A 22,200-nucleotide genomic window follows, 5' to 3' on the forward strand; every position below is an offset into this window, starting at 1 on the left:
CCTGTCGCTGAAAGCTCATGCTTCTTCTCTCTGGATGTCTGACTACCTTCCCCAGGGGCCAAGGACAATCTGACAGTGTTCCTGGACACTCAACCCAGTGGTATGGTAAGAGACAAGATGATGAGTGGAAGGGGAGACCTGGGTTTTGGAAAAAGACCCAGGTTCAATTTCTGGCTCCTGTAGGCTTCTGGCTGGTTATTTCATCACTGAACCTCAGTTTCTTCATCTGTAAATTAGGAGCAAGAATAATTTTTTAAAAATACCTTCTGACCATTAGAGGGTCAAAAGGGTCATTGACTAAGGATGACTTACACCCAAAATGGGGAAGGATTATTTATATGGAGACTTAGTTCTAGCCATTGGCTGCACTGAAGGCAGAACATTCCTGTGCTCTGGGAAAGAGTGAGCATTAGGATCATCAACCATCTCTGTTTGGGACACCAGACTTTCTTGCTAACACTGGACAGTTTCAGGCAAACCAGGCTAGTTGGTTACCCTTGTTTGAGCCCTGCGCTTTTGAGGAAAACCACCCTTTGAGAGCTCTTGACCTGTCTTCTCCAGTGTGGCTGCAGTGAAGAGAGTGATATGGATAGTTTCTTTTTAATAGAAGGTAATTAAGATCCCAGGAGAAGGAAATGCAACCCACTCCAGTATTCTTGCCTGGGAAATCCCATGGACAGAGGAGTATGCTGGGCTACTATCCATGGAGTCACAAAAGAGTTGGACACAATTTAGTGACTAAGAAACAGCAATTAAGGGGATTCTTTTGCGGTGGTTAAGGCTTTTCCTTCCAATGCAGACGGTGTGGGTTTGATCCCTGGTTGAAGAGCTAAGATCCCACATGCCTCATGGCCAAAAAACCAGAACATAAACAACAGAAGCAATATTATAACAAATTCAATAAAGGCTTTAAAAATGATCCACGTCAGAAAAAAAAAAAAAACTTTAAAAAAAGAAAAAAGAAGGTAATTAAAGGCAGCAATCTTAGTTTTGAGGGTTTTTTTTTTTTTTTGTAACAGCTTTATTGAGATATTAGTCTTGTATACAATTTACCCACTTAGAGTATAACAATTCAATGGATTTTAGTGTTATGTAACCATCACCACAGCCAATTTTAGAACATATTTTATCACTCCCAAAAGAAAAACTATACCCTTTAGCTATCATTCTGCCAACTCTCTTCATCACACCGAGCCCTAGGCAACCTCTAATCTCCTTTCTGTATCTATAGATTTGCCTATTCTAGACTTTTCATATAAATGAAATCTTATGAAATGTGGTCTTTTAATTAGCTTCCACTCAGCCTAATGTTTTTTCATGGGATGTCCTAATGTTTTGATGGCCTGTTTCAGCACTTCATTCCTTTTGACTGTTGAATAATTTCCATTGTGTGGATACGCGACATTTTGCTCTTCCATTCACCATTGGATGGATGTTTGGGTTGCTTCTGCCTTTGGCCATCGTGAATAATGCTGCTGTGAACACTCTCAAACAAGCTTCTGTGTAACTTTATGTTTTCATTCCTCTGGGAGTATATACCCAGGAGTGAAATTGCTGGGTCATATGGTAACTCTGTGTTTAACTTTTCTGAAGAATTGCCAGACTGTTTCCCATCGTGGTTGCACCATTTTACATTCCCATCAGCAATGTCTGCGGGTTCCAGTTTCCCACATCCTCCCCAATGCTTGTTATTATCTGTCTCTTTGATGGTAACCATCCTAGTGGGTGCGAAGTGGTATCTCATTATGAGCAATCTTGTTTTGAAGTTGCTTTTGCCTACCAAGCACTTTTGGTCACTTAGACTACTTATGTTCATTTGAGGTGATTGATGGAGATTACAGGGGCATGAGCCCTCAGTCTGCCCTTTGGTCCCACCACCAAGTCCAGGCTTTATCAGGGGAGTGCCTGCAGGAGATGGATTAGGCGAAGGGACTGCAGTCCTTTGGGGAGAGCCCCCTCATCTCACTGGCTGACCTCTTCCTCACCCCCATGTCATGGTCTGAGACAGGGCTGCTCATCTTTTGTGATCTTAGGCCACCTATTCCAAGTCAGAGAGTGGGTTTGAGGTGGCCTGATCAGCAGACAGGGAATCTGCTGGCAAACGGGGGGCAGGAGACTTGAAAACGACAGGCGTGGCCTGGTGTGGAAAATGACGTCTGTGGCCAGACCAAGCATCACAAGGTACATGATTTGAGGCTGACTTTGCACTAGCAATTTCTCAGGAAACGTGTCAAAATTGGGAAATCCGACATAAAAGCCCAGGTTTCTCTATTGTTTTGAAACTGACAGGCGTGGCCTCGCTGTTGCCACCTTGGCATGTTGCAGTGGTCGCCCGGAGCTGAGCCCTGGCTGCCTCTGTATCCTGGCTTGGGAGCTGGAATCCCACTGTCCCAGCTGCTCCCTGTCGTGTCGCAGCTGGCCACCTGCCTCATCCCTGAGGGTATTTATTGGCGCCCAACTTCCCTGAGGGACCTAATGGGGCAAACTGAAGCCATCGTGAGCACCTGGGATTCCAGCCATCCTCATGCCTTCTTGTGAGTCTAAGCAAATCCCAGGTGTAATGTGAGCATCTAACTTGTCGTTCCTGCTTCTTAAGCAATTTTTATAGGCCAAGTAATGTTTCATGAATTTTATATTGTTATTGTTTAATTGCTCAGTCATGTCCGACTCTTTGCAACCCCATGGACTGTAACCTGCCAGGCTCTTCTGTCCATGGAATTTTCCAGGCAATGATACCAGAGTGGGTTGCCCTTTCCTTCTCCAGGGGATATTCCTGACCCAGGGATCGAACCCGTGTCTCCTGCATCTCCTGCATTTCCTGCATTGACAGGTGGATTCTTTACAACTGAGATCCTATTAACTCATTTAATCTCCATGGTAATCCAAGGATGATCTCAGCTTACAGGTGGTAAAACTGAGGATCAGAGAGGGGGAAAAAAAAGAACCCTCATAATCTATGAGTTCAGTTCAGTTCAGTTCAGTCGCTCAGTCTTGTCCAACTCTTCTCGACCCCATGAATCGCAGCACGCCAGGCATCCCTGTCCATCACCAACTCCCGGAGTTCACTCAGACTCACATCCATCGAGTCAGTGATGCCATCCAGCCATCTCATCCTCTGTCGTCCCCTTCTCCTCCTGTCCCCAATCCCTCCCAGCATCAGAGTCTTTTCCAATGAGTCAACTCTTCACATGAGGTGGCCAAAGTACTGGAGTTTCAGCTTTAGCATCATTCCTTCCAAAGAAATCCCAGGGCTGATCTTCTTCAGAATGGACTGGTTGGATCTCCTTGCAGTCCAAGGGACTCTCAAGAGTCTTCTCCAACACCACAGTTCAAAAGCATTGATTCTGTGCTCAGCTTTCTTTATAGTCCAACTCTCACATCCAGACATGACCACAGGAAAAACCATAGCCTTGACTAGATGGACCTTTGTTGGCAAAGTAATGTCTCTGCTTTTGAATATGCTATCTAGGTTGGTCATAACTTTTCTTCCAAGGAGTAAGCGTCTTTTAATTTCATGGCTGCAGTCACCATCTGCAGTGATTTTGGAGCCCCCCAAAATAAAGTCTGACACTGTTTCCACTGCGTCCCCATCTATTTCCCATGAAGTGATGGGACCAGATGCCATGATCTTCGTTTTCTGAATGTTGAGCTTTAAGCCAACTTTTTCACTCTCCTCTTTCACTTTCATCAAGAGGCTTTTTAGTTCCTCTTCACTTTCTGCCATAAGGATGGTGTCATCTGCATATCTGAGGTTATCGATATTTCTCCCGGCAATCATGATTCCAGCTTGTGTTTCTTCCAGCCCAGCGTTTCTCATGATGTACTCTGCATATACATTAAATAAGCAGGGTGACAATATGCAGCCTTGACGAACTCCTTTTCCTATTTGGAACCAGTCTGTTGTTCCATGTCCAGTTCTAACTGTTGCTTCCTGACCTGCATACAGATTTCTCAAGAGGCAGGTCAGGTGGTCTGGTATTCCCATCTCTTTCAGAATTTTCTACAATGTATTGTGATCCACACAGTCAAAGGCTTTGGCATAGTCAATAAAGCAGAAATAGATGTTTTTCTGGAACTCTCTTGCTTTTTCAATGATCCAGCGGATGTTGGCAGTTTGATCTCTGGTTCCTCTGCCTTTTCTAAAACCAGCTTGAACATCAGGAAGTTCACGGTTCACATATTGCTGAAGCCTGGCTTGGAGAATCTATGAGTAGTTAGTGGCAGAACCAGGATTTAAAGACAGAAGCTTCATTTTGTGAGCTTGCTCATAACAGAGTGTCAGGTCTTTGAGGGGGTCCCAGGGATGCTCTTACATAATGATTCATCTGGCCTCGCCAACTGTGGCTGACGTGCGACACAGCCAGGCACCAGTCCAGGCCAGATGCCCCCTCATGAAAACCGAGAGTTGGAGTGTTTGAAGACAAGATAGCTGTGATTCTTTTCAGCTCTAACTTGTGGTGAGCCTCTGAAAATTGGTAAGAGAAGAGCAGAGGGAAAGGAAGCGTCACTTGGCAATTCGCCATGCCCGGAGGACTAGCCTGGACCGGATTGGTCTCTCCTGATGGGTGTCCCCTGCCCCCCACTACAGGGCACTATGGGCTGGGAGTCGGAAGTTGCTTTCCCATCTCTGACCAGGCTGGGGGCTGTGATTAGTGAAGTCCACAGCACGCCAGACCCAGGAGGGTACTGTGGCCTCGTTTGCCGTCCTCCCATCCCCAGGAGTAGCACAGCAGTGGCTGGTGACACACACCATTGTGTCACAAACACAGGGCCTCTTTGTTTCCTTCGTCCACAGAGAAGAGGCTGGAACAATGGGCTTGAATGGCACTTTGCTCTCCTTTCTCCAACGTTACATTTGTTTTTTCAGTTCTGGAACCAGCTAAACAATTATTTCCTGCAGCGGGTGTCAGCTTTTTATCTTTTCCGCCTGTTCCTCTGCCAGTCCTCAGGGCCCAGGGAAGTGGGAACTGAGTGGACAGTCAAGCCCAGGGACAGCTGGGCCTCCTCGAAATGTCATCTTCTCGGGAGGCCGAAGGCTGTGGTACCTCACCTGCCCTGGAGGAAGGAAGCAGACCAGGTAACACAGAAGCGGCTGAGAGCTTCTGGCGTGGCATGGGGGCTGGAGGTTATGGCTGAGTGTCCAGCCCGAGGAGGGTGGGTTTCTGATTTCAAGACACCCTGCTGGCTTGAGAGCCACTGTCTGCTGGTAGACAAAGAAGCAAAAGCAGCTGAGGTCAAGTTCCGCAACCTACTGAGTAGGGAAGCACACTTCCTGTCAGACCCCCCACTCAATGCCTCTGATGTCTCTGGGTGACCAGCAACTTCAGGGTCTTTGTGGGTTTGTTGGGAAGACTAGTTCTCTAATGATAAGCTCTTACTCTGTGTATTGCATATGTGTACATATGACTATAGGTATCTGACAGTATTGCTAGCAATTAGAGCAAACAGTTATAGCGTGTGCTTTCCATTCTTGCTTGATTCAGACCGGGACAGTCTGGTTCTAGAATCTGTGCTTGCATCACCACACTTCTTGGCTGATGTCCTTTACAGCAAACCAAGGTTATTGTAAGCTTTCACTTTGAGGGGCACTGACCTATAATACTAGCTATATGTAACCATGTGTAATGCTAACTCCTGTGTCAGGCGAGGTTCTAAATGTTTTGCATCTGTTTCCTCATTTATTCCACATAAACTCTATGGGGTGGGTACTTCTATCATCTCCACTTTATAGATAAGGAAAGTGAAGTACAGAGACATTAAGTATCTTGCCCAGGGTCACACAGCTGTCAGGTGGCAGGGTCAGGATTTGAACTCAGTTTTCTCTGGAGCCTTATGTGAATCTGAAGCCTGCCCTACCCTTCAGCTGGTTGGGAGCTAGTCTCCTTCTCTGGATCATGAGTTATGGAGGGTGGTGTTCTGATCCTGGCTTTGTAGAACATCAGCACTTGAGTTGTCAGCTCCAGGAATGCAGAAGCTCCCAGTGGTTTGCCTATTGTTCCTTGGCTTTTGCTGAGCTCAGGGAAGATGGAATTGCCCAGTGGTGACAGGGAAGGAATTTGGAATGATAATAATTGCTCAACGAATGCCATCTCTTACTTGGCCAGCAACAGGCTAAGTAAGCAAACAGATATTAAATAAGCAGAACTCACCAGGTATATTCAGGAAGCCAACTTTATTTGTGTCTATTGCTGCCTCTAATTTTTTTTGTGTATGTGCTGCCCTTCTCTTTCCTTGCCTTGGGATGAAAATTAGGGCAGCTCCCTGACTTCTTTTTTTTAATATATATTTTTTGCTGCTAGATGTTATGATGGGCCTTTTTATTTTTTAAGTCTTTATTGCATTTGTTACAAAATTGTTTCTGTTTTATGTTCCAGTTTTTTGGCCAAAAGACCTGTGGGATCTTAGCTTCCAGACCAGGGATTGAACCCACACCCCTTACATTGGGAGATAGAGTCTGTTAACCACTAGACTACTAGGGAAGGCCACTGCCTCATTCTTCTGATCACCTTTCTAGTTCCAGCACTGTTTCAGCTCAGTAACTGATACACCGAGGTCTGTGCAGTAACCCAGACCTTCAGTATTGCATCCAAATGGAGACTAGTCTTCCTCCCCCACTGGCTGGGCCTGGTGGATGTTAAACCTGCTTCTTTGTCTCTTGATACGATGTTGTGGATGCTACAGAGAATGCCCTCCTTCCTTAACTTTGGGGATTTCTAAACTGCCAGTCCCTTGGAGCAGGTGCCTAAGATTCTTTCCTGAGTCCCCAGCATCCGAGCAGTCTGTCTGAGTCAGCGAGAGTTGCCAAAACAAAGAGCACAGACTAGGTGGCTTAAACAACAGAAATTTATTTCCTCACAGTTCTGGGGGCTGGGGGCTGGGGGCGGAAATCAAGGTGTACGCAGGGCTCATTTCTCCTGAGGTTCTCTCCGTGGCTTACAGACGGCGTCTTCTCACTGTCCTCACGTGGCCTTTTCTCTGTGTATGTGCACCCTGGTATCTCTTTGTGTGTTCAAATCCCTCTTCTTGTAAAGATTGGACTGGGGTCCACACTAAATGCCTCTTTTTGACATAATCATCACGTTAGAGCCACATCAGCAAATATATTTGTGTTTCAAGGTTGGGCACAGTGCTTCAACATATAAATTTGGGGGCACATAATTCAGCCATATCAGACGTTCTCGGCTTCTTTCTCCACTCTTCCTGGTGATTGTCTTAAAAGGATCTATACAAGGACTTCCCTGGTGGTCCAGTGGTTGAGACTCTAGGCTCCCCATGCTGGGGGCCCAGGTTCTGGCATGGTGATGCAGGAAGAGGTGGGACATGGAGGTTATTCTTACAACAGATTCCTACCAAGGAGGGCTGAGTGCTGGGGTGAGGGGAGCAAAGGGACACATTCCATTCCTCTTAGAGCTGCAGCCCAAGGAAAGGAGCAATTCAAACGCAATCTTGCAGAAAGACAGAAAAGGAAATTAGGGAGGAATTGGGGAAGTTTGGATACAGATCAAGTATTCAGTTATTAGAGAATGATTCATTTTTTTATAGGTGCTATTAAGGTATTATAGTTTAGATTGGAAAATAACCCTCAGCTTTTTTTTCTTTTTCGGAGATGCAAGCTGAAATGTTTTGAGCTGAAAGGTCATGCTGCCTGTAATGTGCTTGGAAACAGGAGACGTGAGTTCAATCCCTAGGTTGGGAAGATCCCTTGGAGGAGGGCATGCAACCCACCCCGATATTCTTGCCTGGAAAATCCCATGGACAGAGGAGCCTGGTGGTCTGCAGTCCATGACGTCAAAAAAGAGTCAGACACAACTGAGTGACTAAACACCACCACCATCTGCATACACACACACACACACACACACACACACACACACACACACACACACTGATAGAGAAAGCAAATATGGTAAAACGTTATCAGTTGTTGGGAGTGTATGAGAGTTCCCTGTAGTATTGTACTGTTCTTCTGGCTTTGACTTTTCATAATAAAAATTTTAAAATACAGTGTAGCAAGGGCATTAATTGGAAGTAAGATACAGTGGAAACACAAAGAAGGGCTCCTACTTGGATCAGATAGATGAGAGAAGCTTCCCAAAGAAAATATCATCTAAGACCTGAGAGATGAGTGGTCAATAGGCAGGGGGTTGGGGAAGAACTGATGGGAGAAGGTTCCAGGCATGGGTAATGGCATGGTCGTCTGTTTTGTGCATGAAGGCCTGGTAATCTGTTTTGCTAGAGGAACAAAAGGATATTGAATGTGAATATAGAGTGAGAAGCAGAGAGTCACCAAGAGGTGAGATGGGAAAGGTAAGCTGGTCCTGTAGAGTTGTGGGCTGGGTAGGAGGGCTTGAATTTTGTCCTGATCTGGGTGGAAGCAAGGAGGTTGTGTTTCAGAAAGATGTCACTAATGAGTATTGAGCCATTATCATCTGGCAGCCACTGTTCTAAGCACTTAATCTAGATTGGTTCACTTAATCCTCACTGTGCCTTTCCCAGGGACCTACAAAATTAGCCTCTCTATTTTAGAGATGAGGCAAACAGGCATGGCCGGGTTCAGTAACCTGCCCAAGGTCACAGATATGGAGGAACCTGGAGGAGCAAGGATCTGATGGCTGCTAGAAGGCAGGTATTCTTTCTTTCCTGAGTTCTCTTGGGACTCACCAGCTCACTATCTGTGGTGACTGCAATTGCTGATGGCAGGAAATACTTCCTTTCTCAAGGAAGAGTCCAAGATGGTGGCCAGAGTCTACCCCACTGCCCCATCTTGGTCTGAGCCTTGGGACATAGTCAGAGAAGAGATGTCCTCCTCATCATAAGTGGAGAGGGTGTCAGCAAATCCCTAATGTCCCCTTCATCTGTGAGAAGCAGCCTGCTGTACATCCAGCTCACGTTGCTCTTGCCCCAGCCTCTGCTGTCATTGTTGTTCAGCTGCTAAGTTATGTCCGTCTCTTTGTGACCCCATGGACTGCAGCACACCAGGCTTCCCTGTCCTTCACTATCTCCCAGAGTTTGCTCAAACTCATGTTCATTGTGTCGATGATACCATTCAACCACCTCATCCTCTGTTGCCCTCTTCTTCTCCTGCCCTCAGTCTTTCCCAGCATAAGGGTCTTTTATAACGAGTCAGCTCTTTGAATCAGGTGGTCAAAGTATTGGAGCTTCAGCTTCAGTCCTTCCAATGAATACTCAGGGTTGGTTTCCCTTAGGATTGACTGGTTTGATCTCCTTGCTGTCCAAGGGACTCTCAAGAGTCTTCTCCAGTACCACAATTTGAAAGCATCCGGCCCCTGCCAACCATCGTTTTTGGTGCAACTTGACATTTTCAGTGTTTGAATTTTGTCACCTGTAACTGTTGCAATTTGTAGGTCAGCCCTGTACCCTAAGTTTACCAGAATAGGCCACAGCCCGGGTCCCTTTCCTGTCTCCCAACTCCAAATGTCTCTTAATTGTCTTCCAAGGTGGTTAGCCTTACATAATGTGATGTGAACACCTGGGGTGTTTTACCAGCAGCCCTTGACCTTTGGGCCTCCTCAGAGGGCTCATCAGGGATGACAAATTAAACAAATATTGAAAAACAATAGAAAGGAAAATACTTGGCTGTGTCCTTCTAATGCTTATTGATTTTTAAGATCTTCTCGGGCATGAAAATAAGATTCACTGCTGGCATCTTGACACTGGATTCCTGTTAACTGAAAGAACAACTTATTGATCAGGCTGGGATACCCAGCAGGGCTGGAGCCAGCCTGTCTCCCCTGCAGGTGATCAGCCCCAGAGATGGAGCCCCACTGGGAGGAAGCTGTATGCACTTGAAGTGGGGGGCGATGCCAGGAAGGTCCTCGTGTGTCCCAGGAAGACACTGAGGCTGTGTATCATTTCCACACCAATTCTCTTGGGGGCCTCATTTTTCTCTTGCTAAAGGCCCCAAGAATTCCAGGTGTTGGTTTTTTTTTTTCATTTTTAATTTTTTAAGCCATCCAAACAGTTTTTATTTATTATATTATATATATATAATTATATATATTATATATATAATATTATATATTATATATATAATATATTTATTATATTTTATTTATATATTCATAAATACAGCAGCTTCATTAGACATGTCCATTTTCTTCTTTGATCTTAATGTAGAGGATTAGGAGAGCCTTTGGCATCTCAGCTTACGGGAAGCAGAGATCATCCCTGCATTGCTACCTGTATTTATCCGGCTTATTTTTGTGTGTCAAAAATGATACAACTTATATGGATTCACTCACAGAGGACATGGCTCTGCAGAATGAAGCATGAGCTCTTCTGTATATATTCTTTTTTTCCAATCCTCTCTCCAAAGGAATTGCCCATTTTACAGCAAGTATTTATTTTGCTCCTACTATGTGCTACACATTTTCCAGTGGTCATGTATGGATGTGAGAGTTGGACTGTGAAGAAAGCTGAGTGCCAAAGAATTGATGCTTTTGAACTGTGGTGCTGGAGAAGACTCTTGAGAGTCCCTTGGACTGCAAGGAGATCCAACCAGTCCATTCTAAAGGAGATCAGTCCTGGGTGTTCACTGGAAGGACTGATGCTGAGGCTGAAACTTCAATACTTTGGCCACCTCATGCAAAGAGTTGACTCATTGGAAAAGACCCTGATGCTGGGAGGGATTGGGGGCAGGAGGAGAAGGGGACGACAGAGGATGAGATGGCTGGGTGGCTTCACCAACTCGATGGACATGAGTTTGAGTGAACTCTGGGAGTTGGTGATGGACAGGGAAGCCTGGCGTGCTGTGATTCGTGGGGTCGCAAAGAGTTGGACACGACTGAGCGACAGAACTGAACTGAACTGATGTGCTACACATCCAGTTCTGGGTATCAGTGATATGTGTGCCTGCTCAGTTGCTAAGTCATGTCCAACTCTTTTGTGACCCTCTGGACTATAGCCTGCCAGGCTCCTCTGTCCATGGGATTTCCCAGGCAAGAATACTGGAGTAGGTTGCCATTTCCTCCCGCAAAGGATATTCCCAACCCAGGAACTGAAGCTGCATCTCCCGTGTCTCCTGCATTGCAGGCGAATTCTTTACCACTGAGTCATCAGGGAAGCCTGTTTGTGATACAGCAGTACACAAAATGAAAAGACCCCTGGCCTCCTGGAGCTTGCTTCCTAACGAAGTTACTGTATAACCTTCCAATCTATAGCTATATCATATATATCCATAACTGTATCAATGACTGTATCTGTAGGTTCATTTTGTACACATGATCCTGTGACTGCCTTTTTCACTAACAATTTGCTTTTGAGTTCATTTCATGTACACATAAATGGGCCTTCCTCATTCTTTGAAAACTGGAGAATGGTCTTCTGTAGGGATAAACCCCTGGTGTTCTAATTTTTTTTCACAGTACTGCAGCAAACTATCTTCTGCATATACTGTTGTGTTCACAAGAGTCTGTACACTTACTAAGTAACCAGGGGTACTTAATTAACCTCTCTATGACTCAGTTTCTTCATGTGTGAAATAAACATAATAATTGTACCTCCCTCTACTCATCAAGGAAATGCAAAGTAACCACAATGAGATGTCACTTCACATCCACTCAGATGTCTGTAATCAAAAAGACAGATAATAAGTGTTGGTTGGCAAGGATACAAAGAAATTGGAACCCTTGTGCACTGCTGGTGGGAATGTAAAACATTGCAGCCAGTTTAGAAAAAAGTTTGGCAGCTCCTCAAAAGGTTAAACATAGAATTGCTATATGATTCAACAGTTCTACTCCAATGTGTATACCTGGGATAAATGAAAACACAAGTTCACACAAAAACTTGTACATAAATGTTCACAGCAGCATTATTCATATTAGTAAAAAGGTAAAAACAGCCCAAATGCCCATCAGCTGATAAGTGGATAAACAGAATACAGTGTATCTATACAATGGAATATTATTTGGCATTAACAAGATGTAAGTTCTGATACAAGCTGTAGCTTGTAGCTGAATCTTGAAAATATTATGCTAACTGAAAGAAGCCAATTACAAAAGACCACATATTGTATGATTTCATTTCTATGAAATGTCCAAAATAGACAAATCCATAGATTGGTGGTTGCCAGGGGTTAAGGGGTTGCAGAAATGAGGAATGACTACCATGAAGGCTTTCTTTTAGGGATGATTAAAATGTTCATGAATTTGAGCAAACTCCAGGAGACAGTGGAGAACAGAGGAGCCTGGGGTTTTGCAGTCCATGGGGTCACAAAGAGTTGGATATGACCTAGCAACTGAACAATAACAACAACAACATATTCTAAAATTGTGATGATGGTTACACAACTTGATGAATATGCTAAAAAACCATTAAGTTGTACACTTTCAAGTGGGCAAATTATATGGTATGTGAAATGTTTCTCAATTGAGCTGTTATAAAATATATAATATCTCCCTCATGGGTAGTGAGGATTAACTGAGATGGTACAAAAATGTGGAGAACAGTACCTGGCATTCTGCAAGCTCTATCCAATAACCCACCCCTCTTGCTGTTGTTCTAGAGATCAGATTCTAAAGGCAAAATTGTTGAGCCAAACCTCAGTTCAGTCACTCAATCATGTCTGACTCTTTGCAACCCCGTGGACTGCAGCATGCCAGGCTTCCCAGTCCATCACCAGGTCCTGGAGCTTGCTCAAACTTATCGAGTCAGTGATGCCATCCAACCATCTCATCCTCTGTCATCCTCTTCTTCTCCTGCCTTCAATCTTTCCCAGCATCAGGGTCTTTTCCAATGATTCAGTTCTTCAAATCAGGTGGCCAAAGTATTGGAGCTTTCACTTCAGCATAAGTCCTTTCAATGAATATTCAGGGTTGATTTCCTTTAGGATTGACTGGTTTGATCTCCTTGCAGTCTGAGGGACTCTCAAGAGGAGCCAAAGTGTTGGTGCATTAAAAATATATATATTTTTTAATTTCCAAAGACTCTACAGAGTTTCCCGCCTAAAGGTCATCACCAATTCACCCTCAAAAGTAGCATACAAGGATGCCTGTTTCTTCTCTCTTCTTCCCCTTTTCAAAGATGCCCCCAACTAAGAAGTTTGGAAGAACATGTACATAGTATTCAGAATGCTTTCCTTTGGGTGTTGGGATCATAAGTAAATTTTCTTTTCTTTTTCTCATATTGCTTATCTGCATTTTTCATATTAAAAAACCATGTATTAATTATGTAATGTTTAAAAAATAAGACATACACACATCCCCCTTGTACTCTTCACCATGGGGCTTTTACACCTCACAGGCTTCAGAGATTAGGGTAGGAGACCTTATACTTCTCAGTCCATTATCAAAATAGGTTTTGGGGGGTGGAAGGGTTGTAACTTTCTAGAAGGATCAGCCAGAGGGCAACAACTGTAAACACAGAGAAGTACATAAATTACAATTCTCAGCCCAGGCCTGCACTTTCTTGCTTGATGGTGCCCCAAAGCCCTATAATAAAAATCATGCCTGGGAGTCATTTGCATCCTTACCAGACACCAGACACTGCAAATTTTCAAATGCTTCATACTCATTGTCATTTAATCCTGGCAATAGGTTCTGGTGCAAAAATGGAGTTAGAGAAATTAAGTGACTTGCCCAAGGACACAGTGCTAGTCAGTGATAGGGTAGACACTGCTTAAGATGGTTTAGCTGTGAGTCAAGAGTCAGGAACCAGGATCTTTTATGACCTCACTGCAAAGCAAGGTCGTAGTTAAGACAAGCTTCAGGGGAGGTTGATTCAGCAGTTCAATGATATCCTCAGGACGTTTTTTCTTTCCACCTCTCTGCTCTGCCATCTTTTAGTTGTTTTCATCTTTGGGAAGTTAGAGGATTCTAGCAGTGACATCCAGACACAACAAAGTTCACAAAAAGAAGAAAGGATTGGTTTCTTTCTAGAGCTTTCTCCTTACAGTGATGGAATATTTTCCCTCCAGCAAACTCTTCCTGCAGCCACGATGTTTATCTCATCAGCCCCTTCTAGGTCACTTACCTATTCTTGAACCAGTCACTGGCAAAGGGAACAGAACGACTCCCAGCCAATCAGGCTGAGGCTTGTGTTGGAGGTGGGTCATTGTTGCCTGAGGAGGGGAGTTCCATGAGCAAAATGAGGATTCTTCTTGGGAGACAGAAGGGGAAATGGAAGTTAAGAAGTTGGGTGGGGAAGACAATTAGTATCCAGCATAAGAAAGATTCAAATGTGTGTTGTCAAACTCAGGAGTAGCTATTTCTGGCCACTGCACTATTCTGTATCTTGGCCAGGACCTTTATTGCTAGACATTGACTACTGAGGGTGAAGCATATAAACCACCCTCATCTGCCTCTTCTCTCTCTTCAGGTCCCATCCGTTCTAAAGGGAAGTTTGAAAGCTTGATTTAGGGCAGATCATGAGAAGTAAAATGGAAGGTTTTTAAACTATCCCCGATCAACTAGATGCTTTCCATCTCGGGGCTTTCTAGTTTGGGAGAATGCCATTTCCCATCCCCTTGGGTCTCTCAAGAAAAGTCGCTTTGAGATTATCACTTCTTGGCAGCTTATTGGACTGACTTCAGTAATAGGACAGTATCAGTGTGTAGATTTAGAGAACTTTGGGAAGATGTACTTGACCTCCCGCCCTCCCTGGGAATCACACTTTAAGCTGACGTGATCGATTGAAGTATTACTCAGCAAACCTTAACTTATCTCACTTGCAATCTGCGACTTTGTATGCTTCTTACCCCACTGACTGTGGGCTTGGCCAGTGACCTGCTTCAGCGAATGGAATGTGAGTGGCTGTTGACTGCTGCAGAGCCTTTAAATGATGGTTACACTGTGTGGCTTCTCTTGTAACCACCATGAGAAGAGCATGCCTTGGGTAGCCAGTGCCCTTTGTCTCTGGATCCCAGGATTAGTCATATGGAACACATCCAAACCCAGACTGAAGTAGCATCACCAACGCCAATCTGCAGACCTGTGAATAAGAAAAATAAATGCTTGATTTCATAAGTCACCAGTTTTTATTTTGCAGCAGTGTTGCAGGAATAGGGAACTCCCACAGGTGATATTTTCGAGTATTGCCCAAAGGGTGTGGATGGTGTGAGGGATTTGTAGGACAAGATATGAGACCAGGTCCCATCGGAGCAGCCCCTGGAACAGCATGTGTTAAATATAACTCAGGGAGGGAATGTACTGGAGATGTTTTAGTGAATTTCTTGAAACAGCCCAAATTCTAAGAACTTTTTAATGAAGTGTTCTCTGACCCATTCTCACTGAAACACTCTTCATGGCCAAGAAATTGCTACACTACATGTTTCATCATCAATGCTCAAATGTAGAAGAATGTAAGGGAAAGAGCACTGGGCATTAATTCCTGAGCCCTTCCAGTCTGCCTTACATATGGACAGAATGGCCACTGGTAGCTGGAGAAAGCCCTTAGGCAAAGAGATGCAGATGCTAGTCATTGAAAGCCAGGCCACTGTACTCTGAAATGGTACCTAAGAGAATGTGGGTAGGGAACCAACAGCATCAACTACAGGTGGGAGAAGGGAGGAGGTAGCTGGAGAATGCAGTGACCGAGTTTAGGGAAGGGGAGGATGTTAGGACAAACCAAAGGCAAACAGATTGTCCTAATTCTCATTATTTTAGTGCTGCTTCCACTGTAAGGTGTGACTGCTGTTTTTAGTAAAGATCTGAAAGGGGTAAGAGAAGAAATACGTATCATTTCTCAGTGACAAACCCAGCACTAATGGGACATTTTCACAACCGCAGGCACACATCTCTGGCTTGGATGGGGGAGGGCTGGGGAAGTGAATTCTTCATGGAGAGGACTATTGCTCAGCCCCTAGTGCGCCCAGCCAGAGAGGCAAAGGAAAGACCTCCATACTTGGTCTCCTCCTGAGTTGGTAGGCTAGGCTGGGCTGAGTTTTACATTATCTCAATTACCACCCCCCCCCCCCACCAAATTATAGTTAAAAACTGCTTTATGTGTAGATTTCATAATTCAAGATGTCAGGTTTTTTCCTGAGTTGAAGGGAAATGGAAATTTTTAAAATTAATTATTTTTGGCTGCACTGAGTCTTCATTGCTATGAGTGGGCTTTCTCTAGTTGCCATGCACAGGCTTCTCATTGCCGTAGCTTCTCATATTGAGAAGCATGGGCTCTAGAGCTCAGGTGTCAGTAGTTGGGGCACATGGGCTTAGTTGCCCCACAGCATGTGGGATCTTCCAGGATTGGGGATCAAACCCATGTCCCCTGCACTGGCAGGAGGATTCTGAACCACTGGATGATCAGGGAAGTCTGGAAATGGGATATTTGGGACAAGGTGGACATGGCAGTCTCTCCTGGCATAGAAAGATCTTCTTAGAGTGGGGCTTTTCCTGAGTGCGTTTTGCTTCTTTGCTCTGACACTCTGTAGTGGTAGTTCTTTGAAATCTGGAGATGTCCATCAACCTCTTTATTTTTCATGGAGTTCTAAAGTGTCAATTTATGAATAGCAAAATAGTTAGAGACCATCAGAATGTCTTTTAATAGGAGGAAACTCAAGTATAAGGCTGACACATCCATAAATGGAATAGTATGCAGCTATAGAAAAGAATGAAGATGCTCTCTGAGTATTCACAGGGCAAGAGCACCAAGAAAATGAGTAGGAGTGAGGATAATTAATAACTACTAAGTTTGTAGTGTCTTACATTTGTATATGTAAATTTGGCAGGAAACACAAGAAAATGCAAATCAGTAGAACTCAGAGATGGAAACAGAATGGGTGGGACCTGGGGGGGGGGGGGACATGTTTCACTGAATACTAAAACATGTACCTAAATTTATACCTGTAAATGTCTAGAGATATATATAGTAGTCATGTAGGGATGTGAGAGTTGGACTATAAAGAAAGCTGAGTGCCAAAGAATTGATGCTTTTGAACTATGGTGTTGGAGAATTCTCTTGAGAGTCCCTTGGACTGCAAGGAGATCCAACCAATCAATCCTAAAGGAAATCAGTCCTGAATCTTCATTGGAAGGACTGATGCTGAAGCTGAAATTCCAATATTTTGACCACCTGATGTGAAGAACTGATTCATTGGAAAAGACTCTGATGCTGGGAAAAATTGAAGGCAGGAGGAGAAGGGGATGACAGAGGATGAGATGGCTGGATGGCATCACTGACTCAGTGGACATGAGTTTGAGCAACCTCTGGGAGTTGGTGATGGCCAGGGAAACCTGGTGTGCTGCAGTCCATGGGGCCACAAAGAGTCACACACAACTGAGTGACTGAACTGAACTGATATCTAGATATCTGGAGAATGACTCAGAGAGGGGAAGACATAGTTGCGTTGCCCCCATCATAAATCATCTGATTGCTTCTTCTCATCACTTTGGGAAAGGGAGAAGGAAAAGGGTAGGTGGGGCAATATGAGAAGGTACAAGTGATGAATGGTTGGGGTGGGCGCTCTGCCCGCAGTGCAGAACACCTCCATCTGCTGATTCTCCCACTGGTGTGCTCCCTACAGTACAGTCCACTGGATGTGTCGGTTGCCGAGTGCATGTGCGCTAAGTCACTCAGTCATGTCTGACTCTTTGAGTTCCTATGGACTGTAGCCCTCCAGGCTCTGTCAATGGGATTCTCCAGGCAAGAATACTGGAGTGGGTTGCCATGCCCTCCTGCAGGGGATCTTCCCAACCCAGGGATCAAAATGGAACCAAATATTCCACTTCCAGACTTTCCTGGTCATCCAGTGGTTAAGAATCCTCCTGCTAGTGCAGGGAACATGGGTTTGATCCCCAATCCTGGAAGATCCCACATGCTGTGGAGCAACTAAGCCCGTGTGCCCCAACTACGGAAGCCCGAGTTCTAGAGCCCATGCTTGTCAGTAAAAGAAGCCACTGCAATGAGAAGCCTGTGCATGGCAACTAGAGAAAGCCCACTCATAGCAATGAAGACTCAGCGCAGCCAAAAATAATTAATTTTTAAAAATTACATTTCCCTTCAACTCAGAAAAAAAAAATCTGACATCTTGAATTACTCAGTCTATACATAGAGCAGTTTTTAAGCATCTCTTAAGTCGCTTGCATTGGTCACACCTGAAAGCCCCTTGACACGAAGTAGGTACTTTGCAAAATTACTGTTAGAGTCAAGCAAGCCAGAGTGCTGCAGAATCTGTTGGCACAGCTCTATATGATCACCGACTTGGGAGTTAATATAGGGTGATGGTTAGGAGCATGGGCTCCAACATCAGAATATACCCATGTTCAAGTCTTGGCGCTGCTAGATACTTGGGCTTGAGTACCTAAGTCCTCCCTTGATCCTGCCCTCCCTCGTTAAATAGGAATAATACAAGCGACGCCCTCACTGTTGGAAGCATCACACACAGAGTGAGGGGACCGTGCCTGGCCCATTGGTGGTGGTCGTGGTGGTGTGTGCGCCTCAGGTAGTGTCTGACTCTGTGCGACCCCATGGACTGTAGCCTGCCAGGCTCCTCTGTCCATGGGATTTCCCAAGCAAGAATACTGGAGTGAGTTGGCTTTTCCTCTTCCAGGGGATTTTCCAAACCCAGGGATCAAACCGGAGTTTGCTCCTTTGGCAGGCAGATTCTTTACCTCCGAGCCACCTGGGAAGCCCTCCTGGCCCATTATGGATGCTCAGTTATTCAGGGAGTTTGTTTTTACTAGTTCAGTCACTTCTTTTTGTGGCCAGGAGCGCAGATCCCAACTCTGTATAAAATACAGAACGAAGTCTAGGGTTTCTCGCGTGGTCAGGGCAGCCCACCCCTTCCTGACCTCACTGGCTGATACTGAAGCTGCGTTTCCCATCCAACCTCCAAGGCGCTCTCCGGAGGAGCCTCTCTGCTGGCAGATGTGTCCTCTAGGATTCCAGAGGCAGCACCAGATGCTGGCGTGCAGCTGTGCTCATGGAACACTCTATCAGTATTTATTCCCTGCATAATTGCTAAGTAAATGGCTTAATGTTATTGTGAAAATGACTCTAAAACTCAATGGTTCCCCTTAAAAGGACAACCCTCCTCGCACTTCTCAGCTGCACCAGATAATTCGTTCTCCATCTTCTTTCAGTCTCAGGGAAAGAAACAAAAGCCCCCCAGTTCACCCCGGTGAGACACTCGCGTGGAATCTTGTCTGTGGTGATCTAGTCTTGATGGGGGAGGGACGGGAGAAAAAGTAAAGCCAGGATAAGCTGTGATGTTGGGGATTTCCCGCTCTTAAAATGGTTACTTTTTTAAGATCCCATTTTTGTGACAGAAGTTTTAAGCCACACCGGTGTTTAAGAGTTAAGTGTGCTTCAGGTTTTAGAAACATTGAATACATCAGAGATGGTTTTGTGCTGGGCCCCGGGTTCTGGTGAGAGACACATTTTGCATTGCTGTGTGGCCGGAGGCTGTCTCTGCCTTCTTTTGAGGCGGCAGGTGAGCCAAGGACAAGCCCGCCCTGTGGGTGTAATCTGACCGAGAAGACTGTGCTCAGCTCGGGGAGGAGCCTGGGCTCTGGACACTTGGCTTGCGCGTCTCATCCCATCCCTAGGGTCTTTTTTTTTTTTAATGAACACCTCAGAATAGGGGCCCAGCAACAGCCAAGCATCAGTGACCTTACCCGCACTGCCCATTAAATCCACCTGAGGAAGAATACGAGCTGGAGTCTGTCAACTCAGGAACCAGATATCGGAGGCTGGAGGGCCCTGCTGAGTTGTCTAGGTACTGTACTCCAGGCAGTGTGTTCTGGGTGCTTTAGCATTTGTTCAGATCCTGGGCTCTGAAGCTGGATTGTCTTGGGTTCAAGTCCCAGCCACTTGTCTTCCTAGCTGCTGTGTGATGTTGACCCAGGAGCTTAACTTCTCTGTGCCTCAATTTATCTTCTGCAATTGTGAGGGGTGGGTGAGTTAATAATGAGCAAAGTACTCTTTTCCTAGTAAGTAGGATAGACGTTTAGTCTCAAACACCCTCTAAGAGTCTTTTTTTCCTCTTGTCTGTTACCTGGCACTAAGGAGTACTTAATGCAGTACTAACGAGTACAATTGAGTGGGGTAGTTGGCAAGAGGAAACTGAAATGTGCCCCCTGTAGATGACTGTTGTAACCTGGATGGGTGTCAGCTGGCACCTTGGGCTGGGGTTCTCACGTCACATGAGCTGTCTCTGGTTTTGCTTTGTAGCAATCCAGCTCTTGTCTTGGTGCCTAAGTTACCCTAAAAAAATCTCATCATCAGCGAGCAAGGTGGACTTTACTGACAATATCCTGGTGAGGTTTGAGAAGGGGATGGGAGTGTATGTTGAGTGCACACACACACACACACACACCACTGCCACACCCACTTCTGCCTCAGGATTTCTTTCCTCCAGAGTCTGCATGCTTGGCTCTGTTTTCCGTTGGTGCCCTTTTCCCCACACCAGCTTCCAGGGTTGTTCTCTCTGCCTCTTGGGAACTTAAAATTCCTCACTTTTTTTTTTTTTTTGGCTGCACCAGGTCTTAGTTTTAGCATGCAGGATCTAGTTCCATGGCCAGGGATCAAACCCAGGCCACCTGCATTGGGAGCTTGGAGTCTTAACAACTGGACTGCCAGGGAAGTCCCTCAGTTCCTCACTATTTTTTAATAAGCAGAGCCGTTTGGCTCTGCCCCAGGTCCAGTGCATGAACTTACCCAATCAAAAGCATCATAGCCCAACAACCCCAACTTGATTCATCGTATGAATCAAGATGCTGCTCTCCCAAAGGGGCATCAGAGCACCTTGTTGTTGGTTAGTCACTAAGTTGGGTCCAACTCTTTGCAACCCTATGGACTGCAGCACACCAAGCTTCTCTGCCCTCCACTATCTCCAGTTCAGTTCAGTTCAGTCACTCAGTCGTGTTCGACTCTTTGTGACCCCATGGACTGCAGCACACCAGGCCTCCCTGTCCATAGCCAAGTCTCAGAGTTCACTCAAACTCATGTCCATTGAGTCAGTGATGTCATCCAGCCATCTCATCCTCTGTCGTCCCCTTCTCCTCCAGTAATTCTATCTCCAGGAATTTACTCAAACTCATGTCCATGGAGTCAGTGATGCTATCTAATCATCTCATCCTCTGGCACTCCTCCTTTTGCCTTCAATCTTTCCCAGCTTCAGGGTCTTTTCCAATGAGTCAGTTCTTCACATCAGGTGGCCAAAGTATTGGAGCTTCAGCTTCAGCATCAGTCATTCCAATGAATACTCAGAGTTGATTTCCTTTAGGATTGACTGGTTTGATCTTGCAGTCCAAGGGACTCTCAAGAGTCTTCTCCAGCCCCACAATTTGAAAGCAACAATTCTTCAGCCCTCAACCTTCTTTATGGCCCAACTCTCACATCCGTGGGCTTCCCCGGTGGCTTGGCTGTAAAGAATCTGCCTGCAATGCAGGAGATGTGGGTTGGATCCCTGAGTCGGGAAGATTCCCTGGAGGAGAAAATGGCAACCCACTCCAATATTCTTGCCTGGAGAATTCCATGGACAGAGGAGCCTGGTGGGCTACAGTCCTTGGAGTCGCAAAGAGTCAGATACCACCGAGCGTGCACAGATGCACTCACATCTGTACACTGCAGCATTCAAAGGCCCATTGCTCAATTGGAAACCTACCACTCTGTTCTTTACCAGCTGTGTGATGGCAAGCAAGGTACATGAGTTCTCTGAATCCCAGGATGATCACCTAAGAAATGAAGATACTGATAGGGCTAATGGAGCTGTTGTGAAGACAAAGTGAAATCATGCCTGCAAAACACAGAACAGTGACTCGAGTTTAACAGAATTGCCATCTACACTTTTTGAATAAATCATATCCTGAACTCTCACAAAACATAAATGGGATTTCTCTCAGTAGAAAATGGGCATTGATAACTTTTTATGAGATGTGTATGTGCAATAAGAGCACAAAGGAGGAAACAGGGCTATCTAGATGACACTGCGAAATTTTTCTGCAAGTTACTTAATCACTCCGCACATTAGTCTCCTCTGTCGTAATATGGGGATACTAATAGAAGCTGTTTATATGGCTGTGGGGAAGATTAAATCAAATAATGTGCTTAAAGACAAAGACTTGTGCAATTTAATAGTTTAAGAAACTGTAGCTATTATTATTAAAAGCTTATGCCTTGAATCGAACTATTAGGCTGGGAAAGTATATTTGTCTTCTCTCCTGGTATAAAATTCACATTTGAAAAGTTCAGATGTATTGAGAAAATCCCAATGCTATTTTACAAAAAGCTTTAGTCAAG

The 22,200-nt window shown here is 45.0% G+C and overlaps 1 protein-coding gene across 8 annotated transcripts in view; it reads left to right on the top strand.

The window, feature by feature from the left end:
- The first annotated feature begins 4,845 nt into the window (after positions 1-4,845).
- PRR5L (proline rich 5 like) overlaps positions 4,846-22,200 on the top strand; it is a 156,411-nt gene continuing 139,056 nt past the window's right edge. For 3 of the 8 annotated variants that reach the window (XM_070804049.1, XM_070804050.1, XM_070804053.1), the window contains exon 1: positions 4,867-5,077. The gene's annotated coding sequence lies outside the window, so the exon portion shown is untranslated. Of the gene's footprint in view, positions 5,078-22,200 lie in introns of all 8 variants that reach the window. The other 5 variants (XM_070804052.1, XM_070804056.1, XM_070804055.1 and 2 more) reach the window with 5 other exon arrangements.

The sequence above is a fragment of the Bos indicus genome, chromosome 15, assembly GCF_029378745.1.
Source record: "Bos indicus isolate NIAB-ARS_2022 breed Sahiwal x Tharparkar chromosome 15, NIAB-ARS_B.indTharparkar_mat_pri_1.0, whole genome shotgun sequence".
Classification (NCBI taxonomy): Eukaryota; Metazoa; Chordata; class Mammalia; order Artiodactyla; family Bovidae; genus Bos; species Bos indicus.